Source organism: Eubalaena glacialis, chromosome 2, assembly GCF_028564815.1.
Source record: "Eubalaena glacialis isolate mEubGla1 chromosome 2, mEubGla1.1.hap2.+ XY, whole genome shotgun sequence".
NCBI classification, from domain to species: domain Eukaryota; kingdom Metazoa; phylum Chordata; class Mammalia; order Artiodactyla; family Balaenidae; genus Eubalaena; species Eubalaena glacialis.
Window position 1 is genome coordinate 120966620 of NC_083717.1, and position 12421 is coordinate 120979040.

The window sequence follows — 12421 nt, forward strand, 5'->3', positions numbered from 1 at the left end:
GGCAGCCACAGAGGGGAAGGGAACAGAAGCAGGAAAGATGGAGTGTGTGTGCCCACATTAGGGGGATCAGTTGGTACCAACAGCAAATAAACTCTAACCAGGTGAGATTTCTTTTCTAAGGCAGTGGAAGAACATGCGCTATGGATTCACTTAGACCCAGGTTCAGTCCTGGCTCCCCGCCACTCACCAGCTGTGCAGCCTTGGTAAGTTACTTATCCACTCTGTTTTCTCATCTGGAAACTCCCTGGCCCTCACTCCCAAGTGCTCATACAGGAGAAGGGTTTTACAGCTGGCTTTGTGCTGTTATCTGAGCCTGGGTCTCTCCAGTACACCTACAAGATCACACAGCTGCCACCGCTGTCCTTACCCGGCTGTTGTGAAGACTAGTACAGGTAACATGTGAAAAGTGCCCATACTGGTGTCTATCAGGTCAGTTTCTTTCCTTCTCTCTGGCTCTCCGCCCCCGCCACCCCAAGAGGGGGGCAAGGTGTGTGCAGCTAGGCTGACGCTTTCCTTCTGTCTTGCCCCTTCTTGACCTGGACTCATCCTCTCATCTCTGCCCTTTTCGACTGAGGGCAGATTCTTCGGTGGGCAGGACTTAAATCTAGTCTGCCCAGCAGCAGACTTCATTTCTCACCAGGCCCTCTTGATTGCTGCGTCTAGAGACATCCCATTATCCCGAACCAGAGACTGGAAGCTTTGCCCAGGCTCACATATGGATCAAAACTATTATGGCCTCTCCTTGCATTAAAACTATCACTTTCTCTGTCTCTAAAGCTTACCTTCTATATTTAAAAAGAAAACAAAAAAAGGTACTCCTATTCCTCCATTTTAATTCTACCTATCTCTCCTAGACATCTCCCTGGCACCCCAATACTTAGGGAGTGTTTACTTTGTGCAAGAGAAGTTTTGTCCAAAAGAGAGAAAATAAGAATGGCAGGAAATGAGACAGGCAGGAAAAGGAGTATCATAGAGGGTAAAGAAAGACAGCCAAGGCAGAGAAGAGGACAGAGGGAGAAGGGAGGGAGAGGGAGGGAAGGAGCGGGGAGCTGGATCTTGATCTGTACATGTAAATACCGAATCTTGAATCTTGGAGAATCTCGAATCTCGTTGAGGGCTCCCAGTTTTGGCAGCAGATTGGGCCCCAGTGAGAGGGATGGAGCAAGCAAGATGCTTAAAATGGGCATGCAAGATGCTTAAGGTGGGCGGGAGGGAACTGGGAGGGGTGTGAGGCGAAAGGAGAGGCTGAGAGGAAGAAGATGGGGGTGGGAGGGAGTAGACAGGGCTAAAAGGGAAGCTGTGGATTAAAACCACAACCAGAGAGGAACATCCATCCATATTGGCGTGGCTTTGTTGAGATGTGCTGCAGCATGTCTGCTGCTGGAGGAGAGGATGCTGTGGAGAGGAGTGGAGCCTCTTGCCAGTGCATCTCCCTCAGTGATGCCGCAAGTGTTAGGACAGCAGTGTGGAGCTGTGTGATCTTGTAGGTGCACTGGAGAGACCCAGGCTTAGATAACCGCACAAAGCCACCTCTGAACCCTTCTTCTGTATGAGCACTCCAGAGCGAGGGGACAGGGAGCTGTGCCCTTGAATTTAGATTCAGGATCCTATCTGATCCTGGCATGGGGGACCTCTGCGGAAGACCTTTGATCTCCCTGAGCTTGAAAAGAATTACGTGCAATTCTTCTAGTATTACTTGGAAGGATACCATTGTAAGTGGCTGTGTATATAAATAAATCCTTCTGGTTCTCTGATTCTGCATGAACCCTTGTGATAGTAATGACTCTGTTTAAATACTATTAAAACAATAACAACAACAACTAATAATAGTAGTATCTTTAAATGTTTACCTTGTGTCAGGCACTGTGCTGAGCCCTCTGGAAGCATCACATCACCTAATCCTCCACTACAATCTGATAAAATAGATACAGCTACTCATTCCCATTTTACAAACATGGAAACAGACTTAGATGGGTTATGTAATTTTTAAGGTCTAACACTTGGAAAATAGAGTCGAGATTGGCCTCAGGTAACCTGACCCCAGTGCTCTGCTCTCAAGTTAATTTGTAAGCTTCTGAGCTCTGGCTGGTAAGCATTCTGAATGAGATCCTTGAGTCTGAGTGTGTTATTCTGCGTTTACGTGTGTTGCTTTGAGCATATGTGCTGTCATCCTCTCCTTTGAGCTTGAAGGTGTTAGATGGCCTTCTCCCAGTTGTTAGTGTAAGATGGGCCAGAACAGGCCACTGCTTTGTGTGACTCCAGGGGGCGCTATTCGCATTGCAGTCTATGCACGGGCCCTGGCCATTCTGTGTGTGTGCGTGTGTGTGCGTGCGTGTGTGTGTGTGTGTGTGTGTGTGTCTCTCTCTCTCTCTGCTGGGGGTGGGGTGGAGGTGGGTATCAGATTTCTGATAACCTCTCTGAAAGTTGGAAGTCTACACATGTGTATTCTTAATAGCATATAAACTTCAGAAAAAACGGTATGGTATTATTTTAAAACATAGCCTTTAAGGTCAGACAGACCTGGAATCAAATTCTAGTTCTATTCCCTGTGATGTAAATGTCCTCGGGTGGGTTGCTTAAAGCTTGTTGCTTCATAAATAGAATGGGGAATAGTTCCTCCTGGAGTTGTGCCCGTTGAGACGATCATTACTGAGACTGGCACTTTGTATGTGATCAATAAATGGAAACGATAATTGCTCATCCACGTGTCTTATTCCCCGAGTTCGGGTGTACGTGTGTGTTTATTGCTTTTTATTGTGTGTGTGGCTGAGGGCCTGGGTGTAGCCCTGTCCCGGCACCTCTTCGGGGTTAGTGAAGGGTCTCCCCGCGGCTCTCGGTTACACCCGCGTGGGCCCTGGGCTGCCCGTTCAGCGGCGGGGTGTCCTGTGCGGGTGTGCTGCCACGTGCCTGGCGTGCCTGTTTGTGCTCGGTGGCCCGGCTGGCGCGGGCGTGTTTGGGGTGGTGGTAATTACTTGGATGGCCCAGCCCTAATGAGTGTGATCTCGTTACACTCTCACTGCCTCTAATGGAGCTAACCTCATTTCACAGCCATTAGAGATGGAGATGAGGCCCCGCCCCCGGCCCCGCCAGCTGCAGCTCCCGCAGCCCCGGCCACGTCCTTTCCCTCCGGCTCGCCATTTCCCCGTGCCACCGCTCCTCTCCCTCCCGGTCCTCTGCTCCTCCTTCTAGGCTTCCCTCTCCCGTTCCCCATTGTTCTTTTCCCTTCCCGTCTTTCCGCGCCTCTCTCCCCTGCCCTGCTCTTCCCTCGTCCCCCTTCCCTCCTCTCCTCCATTCCTGGCTTCCTCTCTCCTTTCCTCATCCCCCTCCCTCTTTCTTCCCCGGGTCCGTCTGTCCTCCGCGTCCTCTTCTCCGCGCCCCTCCCCCGCCCTTCCCTGCTGCTGGCCCTCCCCTCCCCCACGGTGCCCCGTCTGGCCAAAGGACAAATCTCAAGGGGAAACCAGCAAAGACAAACAAGGAGCAGTGACTTCATTATCGTCGTTAATTTGCCACTTCAGTTCCTCCCACAAGGGTCAAAGCCGGCACGGCTTGAACTCAGGACTGACGCGGAGGCTGAGCCGGCCGCCTGCCTTTCGCGCCTTAAGCCTCTTCCACAACCACTCGGCCTCCCTCTTCCTCGCCGCCGTCATTTCTCTGCAGGGGGTCAGGCTCCGGGTTTTTCTCTTCCGTTTCTTAGTCCTCGCAGCCTCAGCCTACCGCCTTCCTTCCTTTTTCATTTAAACCGTGACCTTCTCTCCACCTCTCTCCCGGCTCCAAGTCACATGGTTTTTACCTTTGACTCCCTCTTTCTCGTCCTATTCAGCGTGTTTCCGCTTTTCCCACTCCTCCCTGAACCAGTATCTTGGTCTTCCCTCTTCCTAACCTCAAGCACACTCCTTTCCCTAAAGCACCGGGATTTATCTCTAGGTTTTGAAAACCACGTAGCCTGATGAAGCTGGGGATGGGAGGAAGGAGGAGTTTGTGGTCCAAGCAGGAAAAGTGGTACAGAACTTGGAAATGGCTGGATAGAAAGGAAGACAGCTGTGATGGGGGGGGGGGGAGGCGGGTGACAGGCACACGAGTCAAAGCAAGCAGCAGAATCTAGACTCAGACACCTGAGACTCAAGACACACTGGGCCCCAGAGAAACAACCTTGCCAAGACCAGAGAAAAAGGAGGATGGGCCAGAGGGCCTTGGGCTTGAGACTGGGGGCTGGGGTGGGGTAGGGGTGCATCACCAACAAAACAAGGAGTGAAAAATCTGAGGATGGAAATGGCGTTTACCCCATCAGTTCCTCAGGGAAACACAACCTAACACTCCTGTCCCACCCTCTGCCCTCCTTCACTGAGAAGCCAAATGATTGGCAATTGACTCTTGACCTTTAGCCCAATGCCAGCCCCAAAGGGAGAGGCTGAGGGTAGTTGGCTGTAACTGGAGGAGGCACCAGGGAAATGTCCACACGTAAACATTTCTTCACCCACCCCTGCCCCACCTACTCTGCACATCAAAATGCCCTCTTCTCTCCACAGAGAGTGCTTGCTACTTATGGCCCTCTAATTGCACAGGCCCCTGTGCCAACACTGTTCCACTGGGTGGCCCTGCTGTGATTCCAAGGCTAGAACCCTGGCTTCAGTGCAATACCATATTCCTGCCCAAGTACAGAGGCAGCTCCTGTTCTCTCATTTGACTTTGAAAGAGAGATTTTGAGGGGTGCCGAGCTGTCTTGGGAGGTATTAGGAAAAGGTGTCTTCTTCCAGGTGTGTACAGCCTGCATGGCAGTGGTACAGCTTGGTGACAGGAGAGCAGGTGGATCTCAGCCCTGTTACCCCTTAACTGGGCACCCTAGACAACTGGACACAGAGGCCCTGGTCTGCACAAGTGCTTATAAGAGGGGGATACTGAGAGCCAATGGGATTACCTCAGGGTGCTGAAAGGCACCTCTAAATCCTTCACCCTGTCTTACCAGCCTGGGGGGGAGGACAGGCAGTCCCCTGGGGCTTTCCACAGAGAGGCAAGGGGCTCTAGAAAAGTGAGGGGTGGGATGACTGAGAAGCCAGAGAAGAAAGATGGAAAAATCAATGAAATGAGTTTCTAACGGTGAGGTAAAGGACCGCCGTGTCGACAGCCTGTCGCCTGCTGCAAAATATGAGCTGCCCAAGTCCATGGCGGCGGCTGACAGAGCATCCAGCCGCCACTGTCCTCCCTGCAGGCCCCTGCCCACCGGCCCCTTCTCCAGCTACCCTGGCCTTTCTTATTATAGCTAGACTCTCCCCCAGGGCTCCCAGCTCACTTCCTCTCATCCAGAGCTTCTTTCCTAGATTCCTTTGATCCATTTGCCACAGGAACAGGTTAAGTTATAATTCCTGATTGGGTGCATCTTTCTCCTCTGTGGCTTCCGTGTTTAGACTCCCCACCCTTCAGACCTCAGAGCTGTGATGAGCTCTGCATCTCCTGCCTCTCCTTCTTTTACTTTATATTTCTCGACTCCAACAACGCATTGCGTAGTCAGATGTCAAGGCCATCCCTCACAGGGTTTCTTACATCCAAGTCTGTGCCTCTTTATGCCTTTTGGCCCACTTGGCCAATGCTGACTTCCTTGTAATTGTCTGGATTTGGACAGGGTGTTTAGGATGGGCCTGGAATTGATTTATGAACTCTTTGTGATCAGCAAGTGCGTGCGCACGTGTGTGTGTGTGTGTGTGTGTGTGTGTATTTATGTATTTATATATGGCAGATTCAATTGTGGTTTCACGATTGGGAATGGGGTGGGGTAAGGATGCTACTTCCAACTCAAAATCTCCGACTCTGTCTTTAGAAACAACTCTCAACCTTTTCTGGAAACCACCTCCTTTCTCTAGCCTCCTCCGTATCTTCCTTCTGGGCTCCTAAGACTGTTCATTCATGTTTTCCTCCCATTATCTCTGCAAAGACTCCCCAGATCAGCCCCTAGAGTCAGCCCTGGATGCTTCCAAGTGGGCCCCTAACCCAGTCTCTCCTCTCTCTGCCTCAGATCTCACAGTTGCTCCCCTCCAGCCTTTTCCTTCAGTGTCTGCTTTCCCAGCTTGCCCATTTATGCAGACTTAGGCCTGAGGGGCGGGGTGAAAGGAAGGTGGGCAAGTCTTTTCCTTGGCCTCTCCCTATTAGTTTGACCTCTTGATCAATAGATATTAAGCATCCTCTGTGTGACAGACATTGTGCTAGGTCCTGGAAAACGATGGGAAACTAGACAGATGCAGCCCCTGCTCATATGACCATCAGGACTAAACCTGGATCTCTCACCTGACAGCTTCTCTCAGAGTCCCGCTTTTTTTTCCCCTCCCTCCACAGCCAAGTTCCACCATGCCCTCTGGCATTTCAGAGTCCTTCCCTATTCTGTATCCCTGCTTCACACAGCTCTCACACAGCTCCTATCCCCTCTAATCTGCATTTCCAGCTTCCGGCTCCATTCCTAAACCCAAAGCAAGGTTCATCTTACATTTTCAGTGACTCCCCTCCCTGCTCACAGAGCCCTTCTCCATTCACATTCTGTAAATGCCATTTCCAGCTCTCTTCCTTCTTTTCCTGCCTTTCAGTCCTACCATCCCATCCTCAATGCCCCTGTCTCCTGAGGTCCCTTCCTCTTGCTCCTGCAGGCTCTAGTGAACCTCAGGTGCTCACAAACAAGACTTCATTTGGAGCTAAGAACAGCTCCAGGGAGGCAAGGTCAAGCTACCAGACGCAGGAATCCTACAGATTTGACTCTGGCCCCGGCCCCATATGTGTGCAGCTCCCTAGCAAAGCAGCAAGTTGTTCCTCTATGGGTCTTAAGGTAACACCAGCTGCTCTGACATCATGGAGGGAGGACCCCTGTCAGGTTGCCAAGGCAACACCAGCAGTTTATGACATCAGAGGCTGGAGGTCTTTGGTGCTCAGGGGGCTAGAAAGATTCCAGTTCCTATCAGCTAAAGTAAATGGGAATTCTACTTTTTCATCTCTTTGCTCATGTTGCCCTGGCTTGGGGATGAAAAGCAAAGGCCTCCGGTGGGGTAGTGAGGGATTTGGCCAATGGAATGAGCCAAATCTCTCCTTCTCTTCACCAGATATCTCTGCGCTCTCTCTCCTCTCTTTTGGCATCTCTCTCTTTTGGGGCTTCGCCCAGTGGTATTTCTGCTCTGCCTTTTTTCCAAATCGCCCCTCCTGCGGTGCTCTCTTTGCATCCATCACGCTGTGTCCTTCTCACACCAGAGGCATTTGTTTCCTTTGATATCTCATCTCTCCTCTTTCCCCCTACCAAGCTCTGTGCAGCTCTGATCTGCTTCAGCACTCCTCCCTTTGCCTTCCATTTCCCTTCTTTGTACCATACTCTTTTCCCACCTCATCTTATTCTTCCATTCCTCCTTTCCCCCATTTTACCACTGTATTTATTCAGTTCATATTGCTTTTTCTGGTGACCTTCCTCTTGAGAAATAATCTATCCTATCTCTCCCTCTCTCCTTCTGTATCACTATTAATTCATGTTTTATTTCATTCTCCCAATTTTTCATTAATCACCCCTTGGTTCCTCCCCTGCCCCCCATTCCACATATATTTTCATCCCTTCCTTTGCGCGTTCCTCAAGTCATGCATTTCTCTACCCCATGCATTTATTGCACCCGGCCTCCCCTTCCTTTCTGTCACTCTATTCACCTCTGAAATTTTCCATTCTCTGCCCATGTCTACCTCCTCCTTTTACCCTTCAAGCTCCTGAAGTCTGGAAAAACAATAATGGGCTTAAAACAAGGTAAACTCTCCAGACTCTTTATCCACCTTTCCTATTCTTCAGGCTGAATGAACCTGGCCCCTTGCATAAGATATCAATAGCTTCTGTCACACTAATGAAAACTGCCTCGTAAAGAATCATGCTGAATCCAAATATGATAAGAGTGAGGACCCAGGAAGAAGATGAATTAGAAAGTAGAGAAAAAGCCACAGATGTCTAGAATGAACTGAAAGATAAGGGGCAACGAAGCAGGGTGGAGCTTAGGATCCCAGAGAATGTCCCTTTACAAAATCAAAGTTGACAGTGAATGAACATAATGGCCCTGACTGATGAAGGGGTTATATGCCCCTGGAAGCCCATTAAGTTGATTTCTTGGCCTGTTCATGTGCTTTCACAAACAATACTCCCCAACTCTCCCAGCCCCTTTGCTCTCTGGTACATTCGCTGCTGCAGTTAAAATGCTGGGTGAGAAAGTAAGGAATACAAGAAACTTAGGGTGACCAAGGAGAAAAGGTAGGAAGAGTGCAGATTATGGGAACAAGGGTGAAGAAGAGGCAAAGGAGATCATGGGAGACAGGGATGGGGAAAAAAGGGGGTGAAACAAAATGGGGAAATGAAATGATATATAATGGTAAAGTGAGGGAAGGGAGGAAAACCAAGTCAGCGAGGAAGAGGTTTGTGGTGGGAAGCTCCTGGAGAGGCAGATGACACACAGGAGACCAGAGGTGAGGTGCTGATGGGGGACACAGGCACATGGCAAAGGGGACAGTCAACAATGCTAGGAAGTTCCAAAGCTCCCTGGGTGAAGATGGAAGAGGAGGCCGTCCTGGCCATGCTGAAAGGGCACTCGAATCCTTGGGGGAGACACATCTGCTCCATCCCTCCACTCTTCCAGGCCTCTGACCAGTGACTACCACAATCATCAGTCATGACTGATAAGCAAACTCCAAAGCAGCCTGAAAAGGCCAGAGATATCCGTTCAGACCCTGAAGGAAAGGGCATGGAGTCCTAGATGGGTAGAACAGTCAGGCAGCCAAGGTGTAACACACAGTGACAGGGACACACAGGGAAAGGATCACCCGGGTAGGAGGTCACAGCCGGAGATAGTGACACACAGACAGACTCAGAGATGGATGGGTGGGGAGAATGAATGTAGAATGGCAAAATCCAGAGGTAGGGACACATGGACAGAGGTCAGAGGGGCAACAGGAGCAGCAAAACGCGTGGTCGAGTTCTCGTTGATAGGGCTATTCAGAGAGAGGGACAGACAAGAGCAGACGGGGGAGTTGGGGGCCAGGAGAGACACACTTCACCTTGAATAGGAGTAGAGGCCTCCCCTCACCTACTACTCGCACCTTTCCAAAACAAAACAAAACAAAACAAACAAAAAAACCCCCCCAAACCAACAAACAACTCAACTTCTGGCAAAACCTAAGATCGAAGATTAAGGGTATCCACGTCTTCTCCCACCCTCCCACCCCCCAGCGCGCTTGCCCATCCATCTGCCTGCCTGCTAGCCGCCGTTCGTCCCCCATCCTGCGGCCGGCGGGGGGCCACCGAGACCCAGACGTCTTCAGACTGACAGCTCCGAGCTCCCGCACTCCCCCGGCCTCCCCTTCCCTCCGGGACCCCCACTCCCTGCACAGCTCGGCGCGGCCCGTCTAGGCTCTCGTTACCCTCCATCTGTCCGCCTGGCTCCTGGTCCAGCCTCGAAACCTTTCCCTTCCCCGTCTCTACCTCCACCCCGGCATCACTCTCTTCGCCCCATTCCCGCTCGCAGGCCCTCTCCTTCCCTCCCATACCCCTGTCCCTCCTTCTCCTCAGGCCCTCGGTGTGTCCGTCTGTCCGTCCCGGTCCCCTCCCCCAGTCCCTTCCCGTCCCTCTCCGTGCCCTCCAGCGGCAGTCTCCGAGCGCCTCCTCTCCCCTCCGTCTCAAGCTTCCAAAGAGCAAGGAAGGGAAGAAGAGAGAGGGAGAGGAGAAAAAAAAACCAACCCAGCAGCATCGGAAATCGATGCACTTACACCTCAGCTGGAAGCAGGGACGGGAGTCGAACCGCGGCCGCCCAGCAGCGCGAGGCGGGGAGGGGAGGGGGTGGCTCTTGGAAGGGACTTCTCCGATGTGTTGATTCCTTTTTTTCCCCTCCTCCTCCCTCCCTCCAGCGCTCACTCCGGGGCGTCGGGGACGGAGATGGAAAAAATAAATAAATAAATTCACGGCGGTGAGGGAAGTGAAGGAAAATAATCAATGCTATTTGGCTGCGGCTGAAGTGTTTTCCGGCTTCGTGAGGGGGTTTCCATTGATTCACCCTGGGCACTCGCTCGCTCCCTGCCTCCTCCTCCTCCTCCTCGCCCTCCTCCTCCTCCTCGCCCTCCTCCTCCTCCTCCTCCTCCTCGCCCTCACGCCTCCGCCTCATTCACTGGCTGGAGCCGAGGCGTCCCACACAATGGAATAATCAATACCCAGGCGCCCGGGGCGGCCCCACTGAGCAGGTGCAGCGGCCCGCCCGCCGCGGAGTGTGCCGGGAGTTGTAGTCCGTCCGCCCCCGCCCCGGCCGCCCGGTTCTAGAGCTTGTGTCCGCCGGCTTGGCTGGACTGTGGGCGGGACCCGAGGCCCGAGGACAGGCGGACAGCGGTCCCGGCCACCTGCTTGACTGTGGCGCCAGGTCCAAGCCGGTGCCTGCAAAGAGGGCAGGCTCCTTTAAACACTTTCCTGTCTTCTCCTCCTCTTCCTTCTGCCTGCAGAAATCGCACACGTGTTTTGTAATTTTGTTTTAAATCAGCTCTAGAGCAAGTCCTGGCTTCTGCCAGCTTCCCGGAGCCACTCGAGGCCTATCTCTCTTTTTTCACTTCCTTCTTGCTTTATTAGTTCCTCTCCCTTACAATTGGGTACTAGAACCTTATCTTCCACAGCAATTAGTCTTGGTCCCTGGGAGCTTCTGTCTCCTCCACGTGGTCACATAGTCCCCAGAGTTGGGTGGGGGGAGGGGAGGTTCTGGCTCCCCATCCTCATCTTCAGTTTATCAGCTCCCATAAGCTCTCCTTTATTCTAATAACAATAGCTGCTAAAATTTATTGAGTGCATAGGGACAGTTCCAAGCACTAAATATATTAACTTATTTAATCTTCACAACTAGTCTCATTTTACAGTTGAGGAAACCAGGGCACAAACAAGTTAATTAACTGGCCCAAGGTCACACGGCCAATAAGTGACCCCCCCCAGGATTCAAATCCTGATAGTCTGACTCCAGACCTCACACTAGCTGCTATAGCCTACTTCTCTTAAAAGAAAAAAATCCTGGAGTTCACAGGAAAAAAGGAAGGAGAAAGAAACTAACATTTTGAATCTCTATGATGTGACAGTTTGTCACCGAATTCCTCACACTAAACTGTGAGGCAGTCCACATTTTACCAAAGAGAAAACAGAGGTTTAGGGAGGTGGAGTTGCTAGCCCAACGCCAAACACCAGTGAAGTGAAGATGGGACTCAACTCCAGGTCTGTCTAGCTTTGGATTCTGGTCTTTCCTTTTCCTTAAACTGCTGCCTTGGCCCTACTGGACTGGACCTTATAACTCACAGAAGAGATTAAGTCTTCTTCCTCTGGGCAACAAAACTGATAAGCAAAGGACAGATGAAAAGCAGGCCAGTGAAAGGAATTAGGGGCTGGGGTCCCTCCCCTCTCTGCACATTGGTACCTGTCATAGGATGTGGCGGGGTATGCCTTAAAGAGATCCCAAGTTCAAGATGCCATGTCTGTAAACCAGTGTCCTCTCCATAGTACCTCCCATGGGTCACGTGTTTCTAGAAACATACTGGGGAGAGGACAGGTATTTAGAACCTAGCACTTCTCACCCATCATAGCAGCAGGCCCAGGAGTTGACAAGAGCCACTGTTGTTCAGCAAGCTACCTTACCCAAAGAATTAGACATACAGTTGATGCCTCCAGCTAATCATAGCCCTGGGAGGGAGTAAGGAGAAGGAGCCTTCTCTATTTTGTCTCCCAAAGCAAAGGGCCATTCTCATGTCTCCCTATATTTTACATAAGTATTTCTCCTATTCCTGACAAAGCCTGCTCAGGGGCCACTGGACAAACTCCTCAGTCTGACAGTCAAAACCTTTTCCAACCTGCCCCTCAAGTGTATTTCTAGATTCATCTCTTTCCTCTTACACACGGGCCAGGTGCTCTCCAGCTTCTGAGCCTTCGCTCATGCTGTTCCTGTCACCATCTTGGTCTCCAACCGTTGAAATCCCGTCATGTCTTTAGGTTTCATCCAAAATATCACTTCCTCCTCTTATAGAAAGTCTCCCATCCACCCTTATCCTGAACATTCATGGGGATGTATTAACTCCCCTTTAAAACTCCAGAGTCCAGAGTAGCTGTACTGGTCTTAGTTATCCTTTTTTTTTTTTTTTCCCTAGCTCATTCCCATTGGCCTGCATTCAGTGGGACACCATAATAGTCAATAAAATATTTGCTAGACAGCGTCTGAGTGGCTTGTATTCCAGGCCCATCTGCCAAGGGGGTGAGGGGGTTGTAGACAGGACTGGGGCCGCAGCTCCTTTTCCATCCGACTCTCTCAACTTTAGGTCGAGTCCCGCTGGCGTTAATCGCAGCTTTCCTGTCACCATAGCGACGGGTGGGTCAAGAAAGCAAAGTCTCCCTTTGGAACTACATCTCCCATCATGCACC

General features: G+C 51.2%; 1 protein-coding gene across 1 annotated transcript in view; it reads right to left on the reverse strand.

Moving 5' to 3' along the window:
- ZFHX2 (zinc finger homeobox 2) overlaps window positions 1-9914 on the reverse strand; it is a 28668-nt gene extending 18754 nt beyond the window's left edge. Inside the window, exon 1 of the mRNA XM_061180660.1 lies at window positions 9757-9914. The gene's annotated coding sequence lies outside the window, so the exon portion shown is untranslated. The remainder of the gene's footprint in view (window positions 1-9756) is intronic.
- Between the last annotated feature and the right edge of the window lie 2507 nt (window positions 9915-12421).